The following is a 27,945-nucleotide window of genomic DNA, read 5'->3' on the forward strand; positions in this document are numbered from 1 at the left end:
TCAGCCCAAACCTTCGTTGGCTGGTATTGTGACTCTATTGCAAAGTTTAAACACTCGCTTGCAAAGCTTCGAGAAAATTAAAGCCGGTTTGATCAAATCTGTGGAGGAGATAAAGAAAAATCAGAGGTCAATCGAGGCACAAGTTGCTGACATTGGCACCCGGTTGTCAACTCTAGAATCACGATCAATCGCGCTAGATGATCTGTCACAGGAGGACCGAGTCATGCAGCAAACGATCCAAGTATTTCGGAAGGAGAACATCACCCTAGCAGCGCGACTCAGTGGTTTTGAAGATAGACTGCGTCGTGATAATCTCAAATTTCACGGCATTTCCGATTCGCTCTCTGAATCATGGTCCCAAACAGAACAAAAGTTGACGATCTCTTTACTGGAATGTGCCAACTTTCAGCTAACTCCAGATAACATTGAGCAAGCACACCGCCTGAACGTCTTTCATGCGAACAAGTGTCGACCGATCATCATTAAGTTTTCACCATTTAATATACGGGAAAAGGTGCTGGCATTACGTTCTAGCTTGAGAGCGTCGCGCGTTTTGTTCTGTGAAGACTATTGCCCTGAAACACGTCTAGCCAGGAGAAAATTGATCGAATTTGAGAAAACACAATCTTGTGTTCTTCAATTACGGTACAACAAATTAATTGTAAACAAAAACAAAATGTTATGTTTATGACGCTTCGGCGGATAGTGTTCATGAAACGGCTTTGACTGGCAGCACTCCTGTTACTTCGCATTTAACTACACCTGTATCTTGTGAGACCGTACACACTGAAGAAGTCGTTCATTCTGGTGGTGCCGCTTCTGAAAGAATCTCTGGTTCTGGGGCCACCGTTAATCCTGATGACTCACTGTAGGAAACTAGGAGGGGCGGTGGCCCACAGTGCACGCTCCATGATGTACCTGTGATTTTTACTAACATTCGTAGTGTTATAAAAAAAAGACAAGAACTTCATTCTGTCATTGTTTTAAATGAGACTTGGTTATCTGCATTGGTTCGGGACAACGACCTTTTTTATGGTTCCAAGCGTTCCAACTTGTACCGATGTGACAGAGAGGCTAGTAGTGGAGGTGGTGTACTTATTGCCATTACCGAAGCTCTTATTTCGTTCTGTATAAATGTACCACGTGGCCTGGAAATTGCTTGGGTGTGTGTAGTGATGAATCTTAAAAGATGCATTCTTGGTATTTGCTACCGTCTTCCTCAGTGTAGCTCCAGCTTTGTAAACAAGTTACATGATGCTATTCACCTTGTAATAACGCGTTCTCCTGACTCCCCAATTTTTTTTTGCGGCGATTTCAATCTCCCTAATATCGTGTGGTTAGACCATTACCCTGTTCCAAGCCTATCCTCATCTCAGTGCAGCGAGTTTCTAAATATGTGTTCAGAGTTCAACCTTCGTCAACTAGTTAACCAGCCTACTAGAGTTACTGCGAGCAGTTCAAGTATACTGGACTCAGTCCTTACCACTTGCCCCGACCGTGTCTCGCCGATTTCTTATTTGTCCGGCCTTAGTGACCATTCAGTATTGCACTTTTATTTCAAAGTTCAAAGAACCAAACCTGTTAAAACGCAAAGCTAATAAGGGATTATAGTAAGGCCAATTTCGCAGCTATTAACGAAGAACCTTGTGTATTTATGGATTTCTTTTTGCTGACTTTCGACCAGCGCACGGTCCAATACAGCTGGAAATTATTTAAAGAAATTGTACACAGTCTTACAAATACGTAAATTCCATGTCATGTCATAAAAGATGTCGTACAGTCACCATGATATAACGTTACTCTAGATAGTTTTGCCAATAAAAAGAAACGTTTGTTCCGTGCGGCAAAAGGCTCAACAAGCGGAAGTCGTTGGACATCCTATAATCTAGCCGAACAATGTTATAACTGTCGTAGCGTAGAAGACGAGAAAGACTCGAGACATAAGACCGTGCTGGGCTCACGTCAATCTAGGAATTCGGATCCTGGCGCGCATGAAGAACGGTCTTCGCAGTGCAGTTCTCGGGCCCAAAGTAAAGTGCGTTTAGCCTGCCATACGGGTCCGTGTCCACTCCGCTTTAAATTGGCGACGAGGATTCCTGGAGAATTCCTGGAAAACGGCTCAAGATGATGAATGCATCGGGCGAGACATCGCAGCGAGCAACATCCAACGTCTTCCGGTTCATGAGACCAGGACCATCCGACCCGGAAAAAGAGGATTGGAACTTATACCAAATAAGGTTTCAAGCATCTCTGGACATCGCCGGAACGACGGATGATGCCGCAAAAAGGAACTTTCTGATTGCATCTCTAGGGTCTGAGACGTTCAAGCTGCTGCACTCCCTGGTTCAGCCGAGGCAGGTCAGTGACGTTCCGTATGCGGAATTGACAAAAACACTGGACACTCATTTTTCGCCGAAGCGTTTCAGGGAATTTGAACGAGCGAAGTTGTTTTCAACACGCCAAGGTGAACGCGAGACATTAACCGAATTCCTAGCACGACTACGATGTCATTCGCAACTGCGAGTACGAGAACGAAGTCAATGCTCGGGCATGTTCGTTGCTCACTGCTTTTATAATTGGACTTCGAGATCAACGTGTGAGGGCACGTCTCGTCTAAGAGAAAGAGTTATCAATTGATATTGCACTCAGATTGTCAAAAAGCTTTCTTCGAGCGGAAGAAGAATACCATCAATTGAGAAGTGTCGCAGAATAACCCATCGCAGTCAGCCAGGTGAAAGATCTACACAGGTCTGCTAGACAATATTTCCGTTGCGGGAATACAAACCATGTCGAAGACAAGTGCCGCTTCAAGTCTGAAGATTGTAGAGCTTGTGGAACCAATGGGCACATTGCCAAGATGTACAGGAAAGGTTGTTGTTTTTAGCGCGGTTTATGGCGCAACAGCAACGGAGGCCATACTTCTCCATACTAAATTAACTGACGAAACTCCTATGGTTACCTCATTACAAAAAGATGATCCTGAAAACAACTGGGACTAGATCTGGTGTATAAGGCCAGTACTAGTAATAAATGATAAAACTCGACCAAGAGGAACGAGAGGGTGCTTTCCCAGCAAAAGAGAGGGATGAAATGGAATACAAAATCCAAAAAACTCTGGAAAATGAGCTCGTCGTTCAGTGTCAAATCCTGGGCAGAGCCACAAAATATGGAGAATAGTAAGATTGTCTCCACAGTGCTCACAAACTGGTGGATCCTACCCACAAAGAAGATATCTGTGTATAAGGAAGGAGTGCCCGATTCGAAGCCGGCACAATACAACTTCGTGAAAGCGGTTCTTAAGTGAGGAGCTCTCCCAAGACCCAAGGACTGGTTTGCTTACATGGAGCTTGTTATTAGACTCCATGGCCCACTCTGTCTGCCATAGACAAAAAACTAACGACTTAACTAATGACTTGATATCCTGATAGGGCAAGCTAGCTTGATATTGAGAGCAGTTACCTGAACATGCAGCGAGCCTGTCTGCCTCCTCATTACCCTTTATTCCCACATGACTCGGAACCCAGTAGAATTTTATATTGTGACCTTTACGTAAAGCTCCGTTAAGTTTACTTCGCACCTGTTCCACAAGGATATTCTTAGTGGCGTTTAGAGAGCATATTGCAGTAATGGCACTTTGAGAGTCCACAAATATTACGGCCCGTCTAGTTTTAGTCTTCAAAATATAATCAAATGCAAAAGACACAGCATAGATTTCAGCTGTAAATATACTCGCAAATTCCTCTAGACGTTTAACTTTTACAAAACGACCTGAATGCACGGCACACCCGACAAACGATAAATTCTTGGCACCGTCCGTGTAAAAGTGAGCATAATCTTTATATTTCTCTTCCAGGTCAAGGAATTCCTGCTGAATCACAAGAGCTGATATGCTATTCTGATTAAACTTAGTGAAAGTCCAGTCACAAAAAACAAGCACCATATTCCAGGGCGCCACGCAGACTGTGTTCTGAATTAGGTTAAGTTCGTCCAGACAAAGTTGAAGTGAGTAACAAAATTGCTCTATACGAAAACTTAAGGGTCTGACAATGCTTGGCTTATTTTGAAAGAGACGGTTGAATGGAGACCTTTGTGCGGAATGATACGTTGGGTGATCAGGGTTTGGCTAGGATCCTAGACGCGTAGGTTAGGCTGAGGTATTGACGTCTTTTACACAGCGACATCTCATTTGATTCCGCATACAAACTAAGTACAGGCGATGTCCGAAAAGCACCTGTTGCCAAACGCAAGCCAAGATGATGTACAGGATCCAACATTTTGAGAGCACATGGGCGAGCTGATCCGTACACCACGGCGCCATAACCAAGACGAGATCACACAAGCGCGGTGTACAAATGACACAGACATTTCCGATCCGACCCCCATGATTTATGAGCCAAAACGTTCAGAAGGTTTGTGGAACGAAGGCAAATTTCCTTGAGAAGTTTCAGGTGGGGAATGAAGGTAAGTTTTTTGTCAAATATAAAACCAAGAAACCTGTGCTCCTTCCTAACAGGAATGGAGTACCGTTTAGTTCCAAAGCTGGGTCTAAGGAGAGCCCGCGACGTAAGGAAAAAGGCACACAAGCTGTCTTTGCAACAGAGAACTTGAAACCATTTTCGTCTGCCCAGTTACAAAGTTTGTTTATAGCCAGTTGTAAGTGCCGCTCACAACTTGAAAGATTGCAAGACGATAAGGAGATCTGTATATCGTCAGCATAAAGAGAGTAGGAAATAGACCGAGGTAGCATTCGTGCGAGATAATTTATTTTCAGTACAAACAAAGTGACGCTCAAACTTCCTCCCTGTGGGACTCCGTTTTCTTGAACAAAAGTTTTAGACAGGGTGCTGCCAAGCCGGACTTGAAAGGTTCTGTTTGTTAGAAAGTTCTTAATGCATTGCAACATCCTACCACGGATATTGCAAGCACACAAGTCTTTCAGGATACCATAGCTTTAAGTGGTATCATACGCCTTGTCTAAGTCAAAAAAACACTGCAACACAGTGCTGCTTGTTCACAAATGCCTCGCGTATAACGGTTTCTAGGCGAACCAAATTATCGAGAGTAGATCGACCTCGGCGAAACCCGCACTGATTTTTGTCAAGAACCTTTTGCCTTTCTAATATGTATACTAACCGCCTATTTATAAGTCTTTCAAATGTTTTCCCGACACAGCTCGTCAGAGCAATGGGACGGTAACTTGATGGTAGTGAAGGGTCTTTCTGTGGCTTTAGCAGCGGGATGACATGTGCATGCTTCCAGGCATGGGGAAAGCAGGCTTTTTCGCACTATAAATTGAAGAACAAGAGAAGACTTTTCAGGGACTCAGGAGAAAGGCGACGAAGCATTTCATAATGAACTGCGTCGGGCCCTGGAGCAGAAACCCTCGTTATGTCAAGTGCCATTTCAAGTTCACACTGCGTAAAAGGCTGGTTATAAGGCTCAGAGTCTCTTCCAGACATGGAGAAGTTTTGTCGCTCTGCACGAGATTCAAATCTACTGAACGAATCACTCTACTTTGCCGAGCTGGATGTGTTATAAAAATGTTCACCAAGGATGTTGCCGATGTCAACTAAAGATGAAGAAGGGGCATCAAAAGTAGGAATTACAAAGCAACTATAGTCTAAATTTATTTTCCTGTGTATATCCCAAACCTCCTTGGCTGGCACAAAACTATTTATAGAAGAAACATACTTCTTCCAGGATTTCCATTTTGACTGCTTCCTGGTCCAACGGGCTTTACCTTTTCGCTGCCTGAACTCTGCGAGATTACGTGATGTGGGATATCTGCGAAGTTTGCCCCAAGCCGTGTTTTGATCCGCTAAGGTTGTGGCACACTCCTTGTTTCACCATGGTTTGCATTTTTTTGGCACATTACCAGAGGTTCGTGGAATAGACACCTCAGCAGCATTTAGTATCTGCTCAGTAATATACAGTATAGCATCTTCGGGTGACATAGAAGAAAGCAGAGAAGGGTCTAAGGTGGAATGTAACCTAAAAAGTGACCAGTCAGCTTTACCTAACTTCCACCTAGGGATACGTTTCAAAAGTGAGGGCAGCTGAACGACGCTCTCTAAAACAATCGAAAAGTGATCACTGCCAAAAGAGTTGTGGAGAACATTCCATGTAAAGCAAGGAAACAATGAGGGGGATAAAATCGACAGATCTATGGATGTAAATGCGTTGTGAGCTGCAGTGAAAAATGTTGGCGCTCTCCCATTAAGAAGGCATAGCCCAGATGCCAATAAAAAATGTTCAACTACACCTCCACGAGAGTATTAACGAATACTACCCCATAGGGGGTGATGGGAATTAAACTCGCCTAGAATCCTAAAGGGTTGTGGAAGCTGACCTACAAGATCCTGCAATTCACTAAGATGTAATGGAGTGTTAAGTGGTAAATAAAGTGATACTACAGTTATGAGGTCGTCTAAAAGAAGGCGCACTGCCACGGCTACAAGTGGTGTGCAGAGCGGGACCTCAGAGCAGGCGACCCCACCTTGTACAACCACTGCCACACCACCAGAGGGAGTATTACTAAGACGGTCTTTCCTAAAGACCCGGTGACGTCTTAAGATATGAGAAAAGCGATCATGAAGATGAGTTTCCTGAAGAGCAAGAGAAATCGGCCGAAGCTCATCCATAAGATGATTTATATCATCAATATTTCTTAAAAGGCCGCGACAATTCCATTGCACAAAATTTACTTTTGCCATTTATAAAATTTGTTTATATCGGAAAATATAAATCAATAAAACTCGGTAGTAAAAAGACTAAAACTCGGGAGAGAGACCACTTGTATTACTTCGGCTCAGTAACCGGTTTTTTGTTCTTCCCTGCACGGGGCTGCGTCTGCCACTCCATGCTATCCGGGTCAGAAGCAGGAGCAGCCGAATCGTCCAACTCCATAGAGTTTGCCTCTTGAGTCGTGTCGCTGGTGTTAGCCAGCGTTTTTTTCTAACTTGGATCCCGGGGAGTCAGGCCCCGGCCGCGACCAGCCGAAGAGGCAGCGGAGGTGCTGGGCAGAGCGTCTTTCAACTCTGCCTGCTCTGGCCCCTTGGGTACTGGGACAGCAGCACGGGAGTTGTGCCGCTATCTGGAGGAGGCCTTCTCCAGTGAGTTGGGACGAGAGTGTTGCTCCTTCTCACCGAGGGAAGGCGTCAAAGTAAGGACTGGCAATGGCGTTGCCAGTCTGTCGTTAGACAGGCAGGCAACGCCATTGCCAGTCTTTACTACACTAACGTCCAGCTTCGGCGATAAATGGCTCCTTGATGCTCGGTGCTACGAGATCCTCACGCTCTAAATCTGCACTCTATGGCTCCGTCGTCGAATTGCCAGGCTTTGTGAGTATAGAGGAGACCATGGTGGACCTCAATGCTAGATGCTTCAACGGCTGCCCAATATTTTTTTAATCATCGGATAAGAGCTCGCCGTTCTTACATCATCACGACCCCTGTGCAAGAAGCAGACAAACTTGCGCCGCTTCGCAATAGGTTCTCGAACATCAAGGGGCCGAACTTTTTTTCCGGAGCGATATCAACAAACACGACCACGGGAAGGCGCAGACTCGGCCAAGACGCTGTTGGCACATTTGAAGATGTCCGAGCGGATAGAGGTGCAAGTTTGTCGGCTAGATGCGCAGCTCATCAGCTTGTTTACCGCAGGCCTCCATGGTACGAGCCTTTTGACTTCCTGCGGCGCTACGGCTGTCCTTAGTCAAACTAGTTATTAAAGGGGCGGCGCAACGATATGCAAAAGGAATGTTTTTTCACTTTACACGAGTTTACAGTCACTAGTAGAATCCAACAATAATACGCACGCAACGCCATTGTACAATCTTTGTTGCGGCTTAATTTCAAGGATAAAAGCGAGCATTTTCCTTTCCAGTCTCTCCTCAGCAACAAGTAGAGTCGGGGTCGAAGTTTCGGAAAAGTCCCCCAGTGACGAAATTTGAATGCGGCTCATAGATTGAACACGAGTATTGCTTGAGCATTCAATTTGGGCTCGTGATAATTGATAGCTTATCAAGCATTTGGGTGTCTATTCGCGGCAATGACAATATCCGAACCCTAACAATGTCTGGAACTCAGCGCGTGTCCTGTGCTTTGCCAACCTCAGCGTGCGGCTATGATTAACATTGGCGGCATATAATCAGCTCCAGATCACGTGGCCGCATGTCCTGGCTGCAAGTTTAGGGGGTGAACGCTGCTTGTTTTTCATTATTTTTTTTTCTGCGACGTTTATTGCGCGGTGAAGAAAAATGAACGCGTGTTTCATTGGGCATAAACGTCAGGGATTCCAAGCATTACGCGCGCAAAGTACAAACATTGCTGCACCGCCCCTTTCATGAACGATTATTACCCTCCAACGCCCTCACGCGCTTGTTCCTTCCCAATATCCATGACTCAGAGTGCTTATTTGGCTGCATCGTGAGCGCGCACTCACGATGCAGCCCGTTAATTGGTGTTGCTCTCCTTTATATTTACCGTCTTTATTAACTCGTGCAACCGTTTTTCTGCGCAACGACGCGTTTTGGTACACTCGCATGCCGAATAAAAAATCGTAAATGCAATGAGGTGGCAGCCGTCCCGGGCTGACATCATTTCTTCCAGTCGGCATTGTGTAGAAACTTTAGCAACCTTCCGTGCGATTAGTGCACTTGTTAACACTGCAGCCGGTCAATTTCACAGGACGATTTGGGCAAGAATGCAAAAGTCATTGCGGCAAAAAACAACAGCCTATAAAAGCGGCGCTGAACAAAGTGAAGGCCGATTGCTAGCCAGCCAAGCAAGTGCACGTCTGCACGGTGCCGATGCTCCGGTCGCCTATCGCAGCGGGAGACGCAGACTCGAGGGACGCGAAGAGAGCGGCCGAGGCCTATGGCGCTTGTGTTGTCTGCTCTCCAGAACTTAGAACGTTGTCACACAGTGCTCAGTTGCTCTCCAGAACTTAGAACGCTATGACACAGTGTCCCATTGTTACAAATGATGTTTAAAGGTTTGAGAAACTTCCAGAACTTCCAACTGGTTTGATTTCAGGATAACGCTCATATTTTGCGAGTTAACAGACCGAAGAGTACGTTCCTCCCAAATCTCGCCAGAAAGCGAAATCGCGCATGTGAGCTTCTCTGCACCAGTGCAGAGTTGGCGGCGAAGGGAAAGGGACCGCAATACTTTTGCTCTGCAAGCAGAGCATATAGAGGTCCTTTAACTTCAATGGCAGAGCCGCGCGCTCCCTTCAGGTGTCGCACGCTCCCAATAACGTGGTCATTAAAGAAATTAGGTTGGGACGAAAGTTACGTAAGCAAAGACCCTTCACCTTTTAAAGTTCGACACAATTCAACGCATACATCAGCATTTTGTTCAGTATGTTAGAGCAGATTATATCAATGCCAATTCTAAACGGGGACGACTCTAGCGCAGGAAAGCGGGAAGGAATGACACGCAAATGGTACGCAAAAAAAAAAAAAAAAAGCTAATAGTGGTGCAAGTAAAAAATACATCACCTCGAGTTTCGATGCTTAAGCCTTTCCGACAACCTATGATACAAACTGGCACTCTGGTTGATGAGTGTCTACTTTAAATTTAACATTTTGTACACCGAATGTGCTGCTGTGTTTATGGTGCCTACACTATACTCCATTGACCTGTCAAGCTATATTCAACGCACGCTAGCGCATGCTTTTATGGAAATGTTAATAAATTGAGAAATACCAGTACGCCATAGAATTGTGCATAGCCTATTGATCTGAACCACATGTGTTCAGGTTAACGCGGCACGACCGCCTATTGCTTCGAGCGAACGGAAGTTGGCCTTCAGAAATGAACTTCCATACGGCCATCACGAAGACGCCGTCGTCCTGTGATATGAAAAGAGGTATATAGGTCACGATGTTTCCAGCGGAGGGGTTTATACTGAATGAAAGCTCTTAAGACCCCTATCCTTCGTTCGATGTGTAGCGATTCATCGAAGCATTTCGAAGATGCGGGCCATGGTTTATTTCGTAGTCGCCGTTTGGGGTCCGCCGCTCACGGTGTTCGCATCGTTGTATATGCAACCTGTAAGGGTTATGAATGGTGAGTACAATTTTTGTGAACATTTGCACAATTATTTGAGCTGAAATTTGTTTTGTTTTTGTTTGAAAATTTAGGGCTTTAAGAGGCCCCAAGATGCCGAGGTAAATTCAAGGCTTACTTTCTTTGGCCGGAGTATGCCGGTGTCTTGGTCATAATTTGCCAAACATAAGCCAAAGTTATGCTTGACTGCTGGTAGTTCGGTTGTATGTAATCTGGTATCTTTGGGTCTGTATCTCCAAACAAGTACTAGAGTTAGGCTTTGCCTGTGCTTGTTCGGTTTTTATGTGTCAACTTTGAGTCTAAATTGCCAAACAAGTAACACATTAAGGCCCCGCTGCTGATTTTTCGGTTCACACGTGGCATCTTTGACTCAAGTCTTGCACTTTAACAATAATGTGGCGGGTCAAAAAAAAAAAGCCATAGAAACGCCAAATAAATGTTCTTTGACACAAAACAACGCCTTAGGCAAAACCGTCTTTAGCCCAGGATAGGCCCCTAGGACTGCCAGAATTTAAGCTTCCTACCATTTCTTGTTGTTTTGATTTTGGAATAAGCGGTATGCACACTCTTGCAGGCAATCAAGCCGATGATTTATACTTCATTATTTAGTGCTTCGTTCACTGCGTCCGAATATTATAGCCGATGACCTTAGCAGTGTGAATGTTATAAATGAATAGAAAACGAGAACACAGACGTGTAACTAACAGAAACGAAATAAATATAAAATTGTGTGTTGTCAATTAATAAATAGCACAGCTATTTCTTGAAGACGTAAGTAATAACCGTGGAGGTAAAGGAGTGCTTGTACGCAAGACTTCTATATAGACTTCAGTTTTTTCTTGTCACAAGGTGAGACCTAGAACTTCGTGCCCTAAAGTTTCGTGATCCAAGCTGCGGCGCGTCGTAGCAATTTAGCAACGGCCTCAATAGTACAAAATGCTAAAACTTGGGGAAAACCTTAAGCTTCGCCTTAAAGAGTAGAACGCGATAGCGTTATCGGGCACCGTTCACAATGGCTTCTCATATAAACCCGCGCTCGTTCCCAAGCCGTGCAAGCCTGTGTGCGCGGCCTAGTCGATAGAGTCACGTGCCACGTCATGTCACATGACGTTCCTTGTGATGTCATGTCACGTGACACGTGACGTCACACGTTGGTGTGACGTCATGTTAAAAAATTAAGCGGAAAAATTTCCGCTAAGTTTGAAGGGAACTTTTTCCGCTAAATATGGCTGAAAAAATATCCGCTGAATTTTGCGAGAACATTTTACGCTACGTCTGGCAGGAAAGTGTTAGGCTAAATTTGGTGGGAACATTTTCTAATAAATTTGGCGCAATATGTTCTGCTAAATTTACCGAAAATTTAGCAGAAAATAATTTGCGGGAGAATTTTCCGCTAAATTTTGCGGGAAACTTTTCCGCTGAATTTAGCGAAGATTAGGGAGTTGTAGTAGATCGTTTTTCTCCTCCGCTACGGTATACCCGAAGAAAACGCCGCAGCTGCGCATGCGCGCAGCCAGCCTTGTCTGTATAGTTCAAGGTCTTGTGGCGGATTACGGAGCGCCATCCGGGTGCTTAGCGGGCTGGGGACACGGTCTACTACAATTCCCTATTGTTACGCCAAATTTAGCGTGCCGATATGGTCATGACGTCACAGACAAGTCTGACGTCACACGCGTGACGTCACACATGGCTGCGCGCGTTGCGTTATGATATGTTTGGTCCCCACAGACGCCGGATCTTCTGCGACACGAGCTCCTAAATGCAATCGCGTAAAACAATGTCGAGAGATGACGTCAAGTGCCGTCGGAGGTACAAATCCGGCGTCCCCTGGTGTTACGGGCATAGTTGCAGTTTTTCTACTGCACTTATCACTCGAAAAAAAGAGTCTCGGCGCCTTCGAGCAATTAGAATCTTGTGATTTTAACGAGCTCAGGCTATTATAGAAATGTTCTGTCTCCAAATTCAAGCATTATCACAGCTATACTCCATTCACCGCTAATCTGTCAAAGCGGTGCAGGCTATGATTCTTTTCTTGCGCATAGACGGAGAGTCTGATTACGTGGCACATGACCAATTGTCGACTGACTCAACAAAAAAGTTGCTTCAGCTGCCTTGAATGAATAAATAAAGCGTTGATTTAGAGCGTGGTTGCTGACCTGGATCTCGACACTTAGCAGCGCTCTAACTTAAATTTTCGGGATTCTTGTGGTGAGTTCCCGAGGTCGTGTACCGATTCCGACGGCCCGGTCAACAATCGGGTCTGGGAGCGGGTCCCTCATGTCCTCGGAGTTGGTGGATGCTGGATGAATCCACTCCTGGAGGAATCCTGGCCCCTGTTTTGGGGGGATCCGTTGCAGGGTCCCCGTGCGGCGAGCGGTGTGTAGTTTGGGCCACCACAGCACGTTGTCTTTGGTGGCCGTGGCACTACAGGCCTTACATATCCTTTCTTCTGGGACATGTGCCTCCCTAAAGATTACGAGGGAGTACTTGTCGTGCCCTGGGGTAATGATGTCGTGGGTGGTGGTTAAACGTTTTTTTTATTGATGAAAGGGTTATGTCAAGGCCTCTTGATAAATATCAACAGACAGGGTGTTTCCGCCGCCCTGTCTGTTAATAGTCCATATTCAAACGGCGGGAATAAAGCGCACCAGCAAAGCACTTTCGTGCGTTGCAGCAGCAAAATTTCGAATGTAGTCTAATTTTCACGCCCGTCATCTAAAGTTTCAGCAACAATACCCGTCACATAACGCCGACTGGTTATGCTTTATTGAGGGGTTTCACCGAAATTAGGTACCTCGCTGCTCAAGACGCCATGATATGCAGCTCTGATGTTTTCGTCTCCTTTGTCATACTGCCCTTGCTACTTTAGAATACACGGGACTTGCGTAGCAGCATTTGCGTGTTTCAACAATTCAAAGGCATGCACGTCATGGAAGTCCCTGTTGTGGCCCTATTTATATATTGCGCAGATTTTGTTTTCGCTGAAGTTGATAAGTGACGAGCTGAAAGTCTACACGGCCGTGGAAGTCCTGATTGGCGCACATTTGATCCGTCATAGAAACGTCATCTTTCCTACGATCTATATAAAAAAAAACAATGATGTCATCAGAAAACCAGGGTGTCCGTCGTTGATGTTGACAAATCCTTGAAATAGGTCGCTTGCCACCCGAGGGAATCGAACCTGGGTCCGCTGCGTGCGAATCGGAGACTGGACGACTGAGCTACACCACGGCTTTTTTTTTTTTTTCCTTATTGCTATAATTTAACAGTGAACAAAGATCCGCAATGCATGATACATTTCACTTGAGCATGTAAAACAATATATTAAGCAAACACGAGGCTACTGAAGATGACGACCAAACGTTGCCTGCAAAGTTTTGAGAGGCGGTGAGAATTGTTACAATTTTCTGATCATCGGCAGCTACAAAAAGGCCGGCAACCGCTTCAAATCCAGACATATTTTCTGGTACAGAGCTGCTTTCAAGTTCACATTTTCAATGAAATAATACTGTACTGGATGAGCACCCAGATCCGCATGACGAAGTGCCATCCTACATCTTCAAATAGCATGCAGGCCGAGTAAGAATACAAGGCCATATGGGAAAGGCGTCCCCTCCACAGACAAGAGACGTAATCCACGAGCCTTGAGCGGTAGGTCTTTTTTGTAGGTGCGTTGGAGCACATTTCAGAACAGGATAGCCTCCCAGCAGTCCAGGAACACACGCTCCACTGTCTCCGGTCTCTTGCACACAAAACAATCCCCCGCCCTATGATAAAAAACATGCCCTTTTTCTCTAACTATGTCTTAACTGGCAGCGTGTTGGTGTGCAGTTTAAAATAAAAGATGTTTCCAAATTCGGTAACTAGCATTCTTTTCACGCGGGAAAGCACGTCACGATCGGTACTGTCGGAGAACAAAGAGCGTTACAGTGTGACGGGAAACAGCATTCAACAAGATCGCGTGTCAGTAGCATTCATGTGACAGTTTAAGTACTCTGTTGAAAATCGCACACTAAGAAATTTGTATGCACGAACAACCTCTCCAAGTAAGCCTGTTACTTTGCCTTCACATGTGTTACACGTAGAAACAATGAACTCGGGTAGCTCTCTGAACAACCGTACTTGAATGACACCTCTCAAAAAAAAGTCAACTTAGTCTCGCAAAAAAAAACAAAAAAACGCGAAAACAGCGGTCGTATGAACAAATGCGACAAACTAAGTCCACCCGACTTCATGTGGTGGAAAAGGTTATCTCGTCGAGTTCTTTCCCACGTACACTTCCATATGTACACGGCCATCACACGGTCCATGCGTTGCAAATTCACACGAGAGCAGTGCAGAACTTGTAACAGGTACCAAATCTTTGCAACAAAGAATGGCACACTGTTGCTTATGGGAAGATAGAAAAATCCTGGCCACCTCTCACTCTGTTTTGTTTCGTCAGAGCTCGTTGTTTCAGACTCTTCTCTGTTTCGTTTCGCCAGAGCTCGTTGCGTTCACGGTAGTTGTTGAAAGGCACTCCCAAGTATACACCGTGCTCTGTAGACTACTGAATAGTTTTAAACACACGCGGAGTCACGATCCAGCGGCCGTGCCGCATCCCCAAGCGTTTCGCCCAGTTCTCAGCACAGGCTGCCTGGGCGCAGAATGATTTAGTGAGCTGAAAAGCCGCTGAGACGCTCTCAAGGTCAGTACAAAAAATTGCAACGTCCGCTAGGTACGCCAATACTTTAACATCACATGCATTTAAAGAAAAACCATGTGTGTTCTTACTCTTTATGACGCTTAGGCAGTAGGGCTCAATAAATATAGCGAACAACAACGTGGAAAGTGGGCACCCTTGCCGGACAGAGGATAACACAGAAATGCGCTTAGTTACTCGTTCGTTAATTACAAGACTATTCATGCAGTTACTATAGGCCATCTTCACTCCATCAAAAACTTACCCACGCCAACATGGTTTCGAATGCAAAAAAGAACGCCATGGGACATTGGATCAATAGCTTTTTCAAGATCGACTTGCAAAAGAGCAACTTTCCGGAACTCAGCATCACATAGTTCCACGGTACTCATAATCGTACGTGTTACCGCTCATTCACACTGGAAGCAGATCCGCATTCGCAAAACGGTTGCGAACGCGGTTGTATAGAAAATTGCAAGCATGGCGCCCCAATTTGTGCCCCATGCGTGCAAGCGCATGCAACGCGAGGGTGAACGTAGCTTTGGCAAGCTCGTAATCGCACGGGCATGCCTGCTCGAGCAGAGACATGGCGGCGGCCAGTCGCCCAGCTTGCAATCGTCTATAAAGATCCAGTACATTTGCACACGCACTTGATGTCATCGAGTGCGCGTGCAATTGCACTGGATCTTTCACAACCGTGTTCGCAACCGCATTGCGAACTCGGATCCGCTTGCTGTGTGAATGAGCGGTTAGGGTTTTTGTAGCAAACAATGGCCACTGCACGTGCTCTCTAGAAAGAAAGAAAATAAGTGATAACAAATCTCCTTTGTAGCAAGTACTGTTACAGTGTACTAGAATACTTGGGTAGTGTTGGGACCGGAGCAGCTCGGCAACGGGAGCTCGTGAGGGCGCGTGTATTGACAGTTCGTGGCGGCGCTGTAGTCGAGTTATCCGGCACGCGCAGCCTGCCTTTTTTTTTTTTTTTCTCACTTTGAGCGGTGCACGTGTCGGTACCACGATTTTATACACTCTGTTTCACTATGTTGTACCGCAGCGAAGGCTAGAAGCGCGAGCTCATAGCGTTGGCAGCTGCCCTTGGTGCACGAGAGCTTGTGCCGCCGAGATGTGCCCTAGAGCAAAGAGCTCGCGCTTGTAGCCTTTTCTGCAGTACAACACAAGGTGAAACAGAGTATAGGGTACATATAAAAATCGGTATTTTCAAATATTTTCTTTTTTTGAAAATTTTGCGGTAGGCAAAGGGTTAATGAACGGTTTAATGGGCCATGTTGCAATTGCAGCTTTAAAGGGAGCCATTGTTAAAGGCTAACCCACTTTAGAAAGTTCGCGAACAAACAACGAGCTTTGAGCGAAAGCAACAAGGCGCTCGCTTTTGTTGTGTTTGTCCGTCCCTTCTCGTTTTCTTCCTCAAGCTTAAAGATCTCTACCAACCCGCTCGTTCTGTCCTGAGATATTCATCGCTGAAATTTTGCCTTTCTTCACTTAATTAAAAAACCGGGCGCTGAAAGCGCGAATGAGGTTGTGCTGATATTGATGCGTAGAAAAATGACACAGTTTCTGTCCCCTCGTCACTAACTCGACAGCGTGTCTTTGGTGGACTCGCCGGCGCCACACACCAAGAGGACTATGTCCACTATTCTACATATTATTTTCATAACGCGGTTTCTGAATCAAGCGAAGAAAGGCAAACTTTTACGATAAAATTTGCGAACCTCGTTGCTTTTTCGCAAATTGACGAAATTGTGTTTGCCTTTAAAGGGGCGGTGAACCGATATTCAATTGAAATGTTTTTCACTTTACACGAGCTTACTGGCACTATGAAAATGATCGCTTTTGTCCTTGAAATTACACCGCAACAAAGGAGTAAAAAAGCCAGTGGCGTTCCGTGTGAGTATCCTCGAGTCACTGGGACTCGAGGATACTCACACGGAACGCCACTGGCTAAGAAACTCCTTTGTTGCGGTGTAATTTCAAGGACAAAAGCGATCATTTTCATTCAATCTCTCCTTTGCAAAATTTGATGACGTAACGTGGGGATCGCAGTACACCCCAAGGACGATATTTGAATGCGGTTCATAGAATAATAATAATTGGGTTGTGTGTGTGTTTATACAGCCTAGAACTTGGTCTGCCTCACAGGGGCGACGAGTCTCCCAGCTGTAGATGAGAAATTCAGCCAGTGCGGTACAGCCGCTAGCCTGGGGTCTTTAACGTGCATCACGCAGTAGTGATACACGACCGCACGCCGGTACGATGCTCATCCAGATCGAAACGGGCAGGGGTGGGACTCGAACCCAGGATCCCTGGGTTCTGCAGCGCGAGCTTTCGCTCCACGTGCTCCGAGCTGGTGTGCGCTAGACCACTCGGCCACCGATCCCCCCTGCGGTTCATAGATTGAACCCGAGAATTGCGTGCGCACTCGATTTGGGCTCGTGATAATTGCTAGCTTTAGAAGCATTCGGGTAGTGGCCCGTGTCCAATCGCTGCAACGACGACAATAGCCGAGCCATAACAATGTCTGGAACTCAGCGCGTGTCTTGTGCTTTGCCAACCCCAGCGCGTGGCTATGATCAACATTGGCGGCATATAATCGGCTCTAGATCACGTGGCCGCTTGTTCTGGCTGCGAGTTGAGGGGGTGAGCGCTGCTCCTTTTTCTTTAATTTTATTCTGGGACTTCTATTGCGTCGGGTGAAAAAACGAACGCGTGTTTCATAGGTCATTAACGTCAGGGATCCGTTCTAGGTGGTATTTGCGCAAAGTACAAAACTTGTTGCATTGCCTTTTTAATAACAACTCCTTTTAAAACTGCAATTTCACCATGGCCAATTAAGCGGCTAATAAACAAGTTAACTAAAACATTTTGGTTAATTATTAAACATTGCAACGGTTATTCACCTATTTACTGTCCACTGAGTCTTACAGATATAACGAAAGACGGCATCCACATATCTGTCACATCCTTTTTTTTTTGTAAAATATGTAAAGTTCTGTAAAGAATAAAACAAAAACACCCTGTATGTCTGCGTGAACCAGATACGCCCCATGTGGAACCATGGGTCTTTCCCTTCAAATACCCAGCTCAGGCGAGACTTACCTGGTTGTCAGAAACCAGCTGTCGGCTAAATGTATTGTTATGAGCGTGTAGGTTTCAGATGGTTTACCCTCAAGAGGATAATGCGCTGCATCGTGACCATGTATGCGCTGCACATTGTAACCATTATTTCAATGCCGTCCTGTAAACTAGTACAACTTTTTCTTTGCCTGATCTACGTGTGATCATGTTTTCTGCTCAAAATTATGTGAAATACTTGCTTTTTTTATTAAATCTCATAAAACACTACTTGTTCAGCCCACGTCGACACAGTTTTTGGACTTAAGTTAAATGTTAAAACGCGTGATAAAAATTGTCACGACTTATAAGCCATTTCTTACAACTGAACGTCGGGTGATTCCGGATGGTCGTGGCAGCCATGAAGAAATGGAAGATTCTCACCCCTTTGCGACCGTCGCTTGGGTGGTTCGTCACATAAATGGACACAAGAATGAGTGACAAGTGAAGCGAGCTGATTAAGGTCAAGAAAAAGAAGACGGGCAGAAAAGATGACAGAGAAGTTAACCTGGGGTATTAAAAGCATACTAAAACAATCTCGGACTTTAGTATGTGCCGTTTCGTTCCATTATAAAATACAATAGGAAAAAAAGAAAAAAAAACTGCTTCCGAGTTTTAGATATTCCTTTCAAATATCTAATGTTCGGCCTTTGCAACCAAGGAAATGGGCATTTCATTTAAAATGCTCGCCATCAGACAAACCGAAAGTCGCAGCTAATTCTATGCTGAAACAACTTGCAATCCGCTCCTTTAAAGGAGCTATGCAACAATTTTTGTACTTTGCGCAAATACCGCTTAAAACGGATCCCTAACGTTAATGACCTACGAAACACGCGTTCGTTTTTCACCCCACGCAATAGAAGTCCCAGAAAAAAATTTAAGAAAAACGAGCAGCGTTCACCCCCTCAACTCGCAGCCAGAACAAGTGGCCACGTGATCTGGAGCCGATTATATGCCGCCAGTTTTGATCATAGCCACGCGCTGGGGTTGGCAAAGCGCAGGACACGCGCTGAGTTCCAGACATTGTTATGGCTCGGCTGTTGTCGTCGTTGCAGCGATTGGACACGGGTCACAACCCGAATGCTTCTCGAGCTATCAATTGTCACGAGCCGAAGTCGAGTGCTCACGCAATGCTCGGGTCCAATCTATGAACCGCATTCAAATATCGTCACTTGGGTGTACTGCGATCCCCGAGTTACGTCATCAAATTTTGCAAAGGAGAGATTGAATGAAAATGATCGCTTTTGTCCTTGAAATTACGCCGCAACAAAGGAGTTTCTTGGCCAATGGCGTTGCGTGTGAGTATCCTTGAGTCCCAGCTGTGCCAGTGAGCTCGGGTAGAGAGAAAAACATTCCAAATGAATATCGTTGCAGAGCTCCTTTAAAGTCGCAATTGTTTTTTTATGTAAAGAAAGGGTAATGTAGCTTGTACCATCCAATACATTGAAGCATCATGTTGCTAACGATCGTGTCGCAGCGTAATTGATGCCGCGGTACGACCGCTGGCGTCGTAGCTGTATCAAAAATCCTATGTGAACTCCACCGAAGCGGCAGCAAAGATTCATATATTCGCGCGTGCAGCCGCGCATGCGCACAAGTTCCGGATAACGCGCCGGTGTCGACACCTGTCGCGATCAATACCACGCGCTTCAAGCGAGCCCCTCCGGTCCCAACACTACCCAAGTATTCTAGTACACTGTAGTACTGTTGTGGCATGGTCGTTGCCATGAGCTCGTGCCGGGAGAGGCGCTTTCACGAGCTACGGAACAAAACAGAAACAAAAGCTTTCGCAACGAAATGGCCATACATTTATTCTGCTCCAAATGCTTTTGTTGACGCACCCCACGGTGCGTAAACGCGACGCCGATGCCCAGCGACGTTCAATGACTTGTCACAGGTAGCGCTCTGACTTTACTGCGGATTAAAGCAGGTCTGCGCATTTTTTAGATCGATGTTTAACCAGACATGGCCCACTGCGACACTTAGAAGTCTTCCTGCCACCTCACGAATGTTCTGAGAAAATCTGCAATGCATATGACGGCATTTTAGAGGTGTACAGGTAAGGTTTTGGATTACTTTTGTGTGTGTGTGTGTTTTACATTACTTAGCAATTAAGTGTACACCCTGCTGTAGTAGTAACTGTCCAAGAAAATGCGACCTGTTATCCCACCAGGGTTTATTCTTGCCCCTTATTACGCCAATTATTGCTCCTGTCTCTCCGGCTGAAGAAAGCCTCAAGAGAATTTCTCTGGTCACGTGGCCGGCTCAGAGGGCAGGAGGTACCTTGCGTTTCAACCCGATCAGAAAAGGAAAATAATGATATATAAAGAAAATGTAATAAATCATGTTTATTTGATCTAGGGCCGGTTGCACCAACGTCGCTTACCTTAACCAAAAGCGGCTCTTTCTTAAGTCGGCTTAGCGTGCTAAACCGAGCTCGGATAAGCACGGGTTTAAATTCCGGTTGCACCAACTTAAACCCGGCTTTACAGACGCGCCCCTAGCTAAACGCTGGATTTGCGTGGGGAATCTAGGGACAAACAGAGCGAACTAGGTCGGAGGGACGAATACGATTGGCGGAGAGGAATCACGTGATGTAAACAAAAACTGCCGTAGTGGTCGTCGTCGGCGTCTGCTTTTTGCTGTATTTCTTCGGTGAGTAACAAATTAAAGGTCTCCAAATTCAATTATTTTTTCGCTTACCTTTCAATAACAGAAGTCGAAGCTTTAAATAAACACGAATGCTCTTTACATCTGTGATTGTGTGTTTAATATCGGTTGATGACAGGATATTTTGACAGTGGCAGTAGTTTTCGTGCTCACATTTTGAGGTGAAGGAGCCATCGGGGGTCCCAAATCTTACAGAACGCGAGAAGGACACTCTACTCGCTACATCGCTGAAGACTAAGTAGGCAGGTAAGATTACTAAAATCGAGTCATGCCTGAGACCGATGAAGTTCAAAACAGTGACAAACTCGCCACGGCAGCTGCGAAAATGCCCGGAAATCGTCGAAGTCGTCAAGAGGTCAGGTCACGAGATCTTGCATCGACGGTACTCGTTGCTATCAGCAAGGTGACAGAACTGCATTGTACCGTCGTTGAACATCCGCTGCAGCCTCAAACGGACTTCAGTTTCACACTGTCAAGTTCAGAAAAAAAAAAACTCCCACTAGTACATCACATCGTGCCGATAAGAGCGGTCGTCTCTTCGCATCGCCTGCCCCAGCCTGCCCCGATATAGCAATGAACGAATCTAACATAGTAGTCGTTACGATTTGTCGTCGCCACGAATGAAAGCTTATACAACCTTGTGCGCAACAAAGACGAGGACAAAAGCAGAGAAGAGGACACAAGGCGCAACTTTCAACTGAATTTTATTGAAAACATGTACCGGTATATAGTCTCAACCATCGTCACAATGACAACAAACGACAAAAGTAAAGGAAAAACACCATCACAGAGCATAACTGGGAAACAACACTATCTCGTTCTCAGGAAACGAATGAAAGATATAAAACAAAATATTCCTAAAAAATCGCGATCACCAAAAAAGTTACGGTTATGGAACGATACAGTTTTCTGAAGCCAAGATTCTACTCGCGAGATTAGGAAAATTCACTGAAGATTGTCTCAAAACTCAGAAAACGAAAGAAATTGAATTTTCGCTGGTTTATTACTTAAAAGCGCCGCAATCTAATGCAAACGGCAGAGGTGTCGACAATCAGCTGATCGCCGAGATCATGAACTGCCACTATTCAACGCGCTGATCAGATTGAAGGATACGCGCTGCAAGTGTAAATTAGCAAGGTGGTAAATAACAATACGTTACAGCTATGCGAAAATTATTAAGTACATACGAATAAGCTCGTTGACAGAACAACCAACGGGAAGAAAGACGTATCTCGGTTAGGGCTAACACGCCCTGAGAGTGGAGAGCCAACTTGAAAACAGGGGTCAATAAACACTTCACGCGACAATATTTTGCATCCTTGTCACAATCGAAGGTCATTTTGTCGAGACTTTCACGCTGATGTAGCCTAAAACACTTTGCACAACCAATTTCGTCCACCGAGTCGACCGCGACAAACCAGCCGCCATGTTTTAAATCCAGGATTAAGAAACAACCAAAAGCAAAGCGCCCAATGTTGAGCGCTCAAGTTAAGCGTAGTTTAGTGCTAGGTCTAGCGATAAGCGATTTTGGTGCAACCGAACGAAACCGAAACTAAGCTTAGGTTCCCGGCTAAGCTCCGCTTTGCGCTAAGCGGCGTTGGTGCGACCGGCCCTTAGATTTGAATTTAGGTGATTTAACTCAGATTTATGTGATTTAATCGGATAAAGTTAATTTAAATTACTGCAGACAGAAAATTAATTTTTGATCACTACACTTCATTTCAACTAAGTCCAGGCGTAACCGACGCCACGAGCTGATGTAACCGACCATAGAGCGTCAAAAATGCACCATCATGGCGTTCCTCATGTTTCCGCATGCACGTGTTTTCGCATCGCTCTACTAATCATAAAAAGAAAAGGCCCAGTGACCTCCGCTATTGATTTTGCTTCATGGGTGTCGTTAGCTCGTAGCGTCGGCTGCGTCTGGTCTTACGCTGAAACGAAGTATAGATGTATTTTTAAACATGGCCGGATTCGTAGATCCGTTGAGTCACTGATAATCAAAAACAATGTGAAAGAAATAATTACGGTTAACTAAAAGTTAATTTTGTTTAAAAACTTTTTATTGACGTAAAACCCTTCATCTAGGAAAGTTAAAAGACTAAATGTTCGCAGGCTAATCATGTCGTGAAACACCTGAGACTGTGGTGCAGAAAAGAAAAAACACGTGTAGTCAAAGTTTTTCCTTTTTTTTTTTTTTGCACCACAGTCCTAGGCGTTAAACGACACGACTAAAATGTTTTCATTGTTTATTGGCATTCTTTAGCTCTTTCTAGTAGGACGTTACATTTTCTGGGGTTTTATTTTCGTTTTGGTTTTTTTGGCTGTTGGTCATCACGTAACTAACAAACGAAGTGAAAAGTTGAAAGTAAGCTCAACGCTCCTGTTTGCTCGATAAAGCACTTATATTTGCTACTGTTTAAACTTATATAAATCTCCCTTGCTTGATGATTTCTTTTTTTTTTAAATTTAAATAAGGCATAAATGCACGGATGATAGCCAAATCAAAAATAAACGAAATAATTTACGGGATGTCTTTTGCGGTGAAAAATATTATTTAAATTATCACAGTAAAACTGGTCCGATTTAAATCATGACTTAAACCACAATTTAAATCACAATGTAAATCATCTTGATGTTTATACTGTACCCTGGTTCCACCCTATTCCGCTAAAAAGGCATAAACCTTGTCAGGTGTTTTCTTTCATTCTCTACCATCGTCACTAGATTACCTCAGATGTGGAACTCCCGCGGGGGGGGGGGGGGGGGGGGGAGTTCCACAACTGAGGTAATCTTGTCACCTCTGTTCGCCTCCCGTAGTTCGAAGCGTCATCTAGATTTTCGTTTCATAACTGCGCGTTTCATACAGCAGAGCTGAAACGCCATCAAGACTCCGTGCTTTAAAACGTACGTATCTATAGAATACATTGCAGTTACCAGAGCAGCCGTCCGGCGCGGCGAACAACGGGAGGCGAGTCGTGGTGAGTGAGGGGGTGTACTGCTCGTGCATGCAGCGTTTATGAGCAGTTCCGTAACTGAGTTGTCACTCCTAAAGTGACAACTGCATACCTCTCACTGGCATTTCAAGCCTCTTCGGTCTTTCTCTGTGTGCGGAATTAAATTTTAATAACCGAAGCATGTACAAAACTATGGCAGCCATTTGCCTGCCTCGGCGGATAGAGTTATGATAATGTACGCTAGAAGTTAAACTGGCGCTAGTGTGCTGTAGCAAATGAGGAGCACACAGCAACCTGTCGAAAATTGACTTCCGGTAATGCATTTTTTTGGGAAAGAGTGTGTGCATTTTCTCTCTGCGCTTAATTATAAGAACAAAAATCACAATTAAGTGGCACGTGCGATGCAGCTTGTAATATTTCTGTCACACAGATGAAAAGATTGATCAGTTACGGCGTTTGTCTTTTAAATTCATGGAATTAAAAACCTGGTTAAAATGGTTTCGTACATGTATTTATATACACTGTTGGGTACTTTTGCGCGAACACGGCGTCGGCGCTTTTCAGCATGGGGGATATACGTGCCAAACGAACAAAGAACATCTCGAAAGCTAAGAAGGACAGCAAGAACTATGCGGTAATACTGAACCAGTAACTCCCTTTGCATATCGACGATAAAAATTAGTTTAATACAGCGTATTATAGTCCAATTTGCAATAAATGAGTACTGCTTTATTCTTTGTGCTCATGAATGTGTGAAGATGCTAGTTCTGCTTTCAAAACGTCACCCGCACGCTTGAAAACCTTTGAAAATAAAGTGACGCCAGAAAAGAAGTGCTCAATAAAAGCTTCCCGGCATCGGAAATAATAACACGAAACACCTCTCCCATGTACTTCATACTTTACATTTTGAATGTTCTTAAGTGCTAGTAAAGATGCACGACGGGGTTATTTTCATATAGTGACGGAACGGGCATATTGTCACGAATGACGATTGATGAGACGAAGATAACTGAAGAAACTAAATGTTTAATGAAGCGAAGTTGTGCCCAAAACAAAAATGGAACGGAAGAAAACAGCAGAGCGTCGCGGGCGTCGATGTCGGCGAAACCAGAGGATCGAGCGCAGGGGCGAGACTGACCCCGGCTCGCCACGCGGGGCCCCTTTTGAACACGCATGGACTTATGGAACAATCGGCCTAGAAGATTCGGCGCGATGAACATTCCCTGACCTAGAACAAGCAACACGGTTCTCGAAATTAGCAGAAATCTAAATTGAAACAAAATAAAAGGCGCGGCGCTCCCAGGAATCGAACCTTGGGCTACCGTACGAGAGTCAAGTGCGGCAACCACTCGTCCACGCACGCGCTCGCTCGCCGACGCGCGTGGCATTCAGGTTCAATTCCAGTCAGTTGAGACATCTCTCGGTAGTAGCGACGACGATTGCGACGACTGCTTCCTAGGCGCAGTGAACACCGACGACATTTCACGACGTCAAAGAGACAATCCTGAGTTGCGCGCGCTGATCGAGCACCTCGAAGTACGAGGAGGTACTATCCCCCATGTCTTCTCGAGAGCGCTGCCGACCTTCGTCATTCGACAAGGTGTACTCTACAAGGAGAGCTTCGGAGACAACAGCTCGCCTTGGCTGCTGGTAATCCCTGCCGACTTTAGAGAGGATATCTTCCAAGCTTGCCACGACAGCCCAACGGCTGGGCACCTTGGCTACAGCAGGACGCTCACCAGAATTTGGGGAAAATACTACTGGCCAAGGCTATCGAAGACCGTTCACCTCTACACTCGATCATGCCACGAGTGTCAGCGACGCAAGGAACCACCGACGAAGCCGTCAGGACTTCTGCATCCGATTGCTCCCCCGTCCATACCGTTGCTGGCCTCCGTGTGAACTTCCGTTTCCGCTGATGGATCGAAGTGTCCGAGAATAGGGGGCGACTGGAATCTTTTCTTCAGTTCGTTGAACGCTTGTTCTTGCTCCTCCCCCCACTGGAAGTTCACGTCGTCCTTCGTCAGATGCGTGAGCGGTGCAGAAATCTTGGTGAAATCGCGAACGAAACGTCTGTAATAAGCGCGCAGTTCAAGATATCTTCTTACGGCTTTCTTGTCTAGTGGCTTGGGAAATTTGGCAACAGCCGATGTCTTTGCAACATGAGGGCTTACACCCTGAGCCAAAACAAACAAAACAAAAAGGGAACAGAAGAAAACAGCAGAGCGTCGCGGGCGTCGATGTCGGCGAAACCGCAGGATCGAGAGCTGGGGCGAGACTCGTCGTACTCCTGCTTGGAGATCCACATCTGCTGGAAGGTGGACAGGAACGCCAGTATAGAGCCGCCGATCCAGATGGAGTACTTCTGCTCGGGGGGTGCGATGATCTTGATCTTCATGGTGGAGGGCGCCAGGGCCGTGATCTCCTTCTGCATGCGGTCGGCGATACCAGGGTACATCGTGGTGCCACCAGACAAGGCGGTGTTCGCGTACAGGTCCTTACGGATGTCCCAGAGCCTTTTATACTGGGAGAGTTCGGCGGGTGGGAGGGGCTTACGGCCCGCTAGGTCTAGCGGACTCAGCTGGCGCCGCTTCCGCCATGATGTGCCTCCCGGCGAGTGGGTCCCCATTGACATGCGATGTATACCCGTGTAGGTTTTGCCGTTTGCGCTTTTGTTGGCGTTAGGAGAAAGTCGAAAAATCAAGCATTTTGTTACGTTAATCATACGTTAATCATAAACTTACCTCGCACAATCGAGAACTCGGCTTCCAGTCAGCCCTTCTTGGTTTGGTTTCCCAGATCTTGTGCCTTGCGCGGTTTTCTTTACCTTGCGGGAACCGGTACATCCTGAACCCCTTTTTCGCGTTGTTCGAGCACCCAACGGCACTGCTGCCCCCCATTTCTTTTTCATGTCTGGCAGAGCGCAGCGCAGAACGATCATTTTCATCGTCGTCTCTCGCTCCATGGACTCTAGCGAGCCGACTGCCGGCTCGAGCCAGTAGGGCAAACGGGTTTTATCTGCCGCCACCAGCCTTACACCAAACAAGGGTGAAGCTTGCAATTTAAGGTTATAATTATAATGCAATTAAATGCAAAGGTGCAATCAAGCTAGACGGCAAGGCACATCATGGCGGATGCGCATAGTTGCCAGACTGTTTGATCAGTGCTGCCAGACTGGCGGCTGGATCAAAGAACCGCCGAACTCTCCCAGTATAAAAGGCTCTGGGATGTCCATGTCGCACTTCATGATGGAGTTGTACATTGTCTCGTGGATGCCGCACGATTCCGTACCCAGGAAGGAAGGCTGGAAGAGGGCCTCGGGGCAGCGGAAGCGCTCGTTGCCGATGGTGATGACCTGTCCGTCGGGAAGCTCGTAAGACTTCTCCAGTGAAGAAGACGAGGCGGCGGTGGCCATCTCCTGCTCGAAGTCCAGGGCGACGTATCAGAGCTCCTTCATGTCGTGGACAATTTCCCGCTCGGCGGTGGTGGTAAAAGATTAGCCGCGCTCGGTGAGGATCTTCATCAGGTAGTCGGTCAGGTCCCGGCCGGCCAAGTCCAGACGGAGGATGGCGTGGGGCAGGGCGTACACTTCGTAGATGGGGACGGTGTGGGAGACGCCGTCGCCGGAGTCGAGACGACGCCCGTGGTACGACCGGAGGCGTACAGGAAGAGCACAGCTGGATGGCCACGTACAAGGCGGGGGTGTTGAAGATCTCGAACATGAACTGGGTCATCTTCTCGCGGTTAGCTCTGGGGTTCAGGGGGGCTCGGTCAAGAGTACGGGGTACTCCTCGGGGCCACGCGGAGCTCGTTGTAGAAGGTGTGGTGCAAGATCTCCATGTCGTCCCAGTTGGTGACGATGCCGTGCTCGATGGGGTACTTCAGGGTCAGGATACCACGCTTGCTCTGGGATTCGTCACCCACGTAGCTGTCCTTCTGGCCCATACCGACCGTCACACCCTAATGGTGGGGGCGTTCCACAATGGAGGGGAACACGGCGCGGGGGGGCATCGTCCCGGGCGAAGTCGGCCTTGCACATGCCGGAGCCATTGTCGACCACCAGAGCGGCAACCTCTTCGTCACACATGTCGGTTGTTTAGCTTATCCTAAATTGGAATTGTCTACGGAGTGTGGGCGCTTTTTTTCCCCGGCGAGGTTGTCGACAGGCCGTGCAACGCTGTTCAACGACGACGGAGACCGTACGCAAAAGCGTTTGTGTGACCTGTCGGCGTGGCGGGCTTGGAATATATAAGCGCAACCGGAATCCTGGCGAACTTCGAACACACTCTACATTCTTTTGGGCTGTTTTTATTTTTTTTTTTTTTTTGAGCGATTGCCGTTTTTACAAACCTGCTATAGAACAGAGGTTCGGGTCTTAAATATAGCGAAGTTTAACAGCGTTCACTGGTGAATAAAAATACTGTAACTGAAGCAA

General features: G+C 46.1%; 1 pseudogene; it reads right to left on the reverse strand.

The window, feature by feature from the left end:
- Window positions 1-27,734, reverse strand: LOC115312108 (annotated as a pseudogene).
- Between the last annotated feature and the right edge of the window lie 211 nt (window positions 27,735-27,945).

This window comes from Ixodes scapularis, unplaced genomic scaffold (assembly GCF_016920785.2).
Source record: "Ixodes scapularis isolate PalLabHiFi unplaced genomic scaffold, ASM1692078v2 PGA_scaffold3__209_contigs__length_174095766, whole genome shotgun sequence".
NCBI lineage: Eukaryota > Metazoa > Arthropoda > Arachnida > Ixodida > Ixodidae > Ixodes > Ixodes scapularis.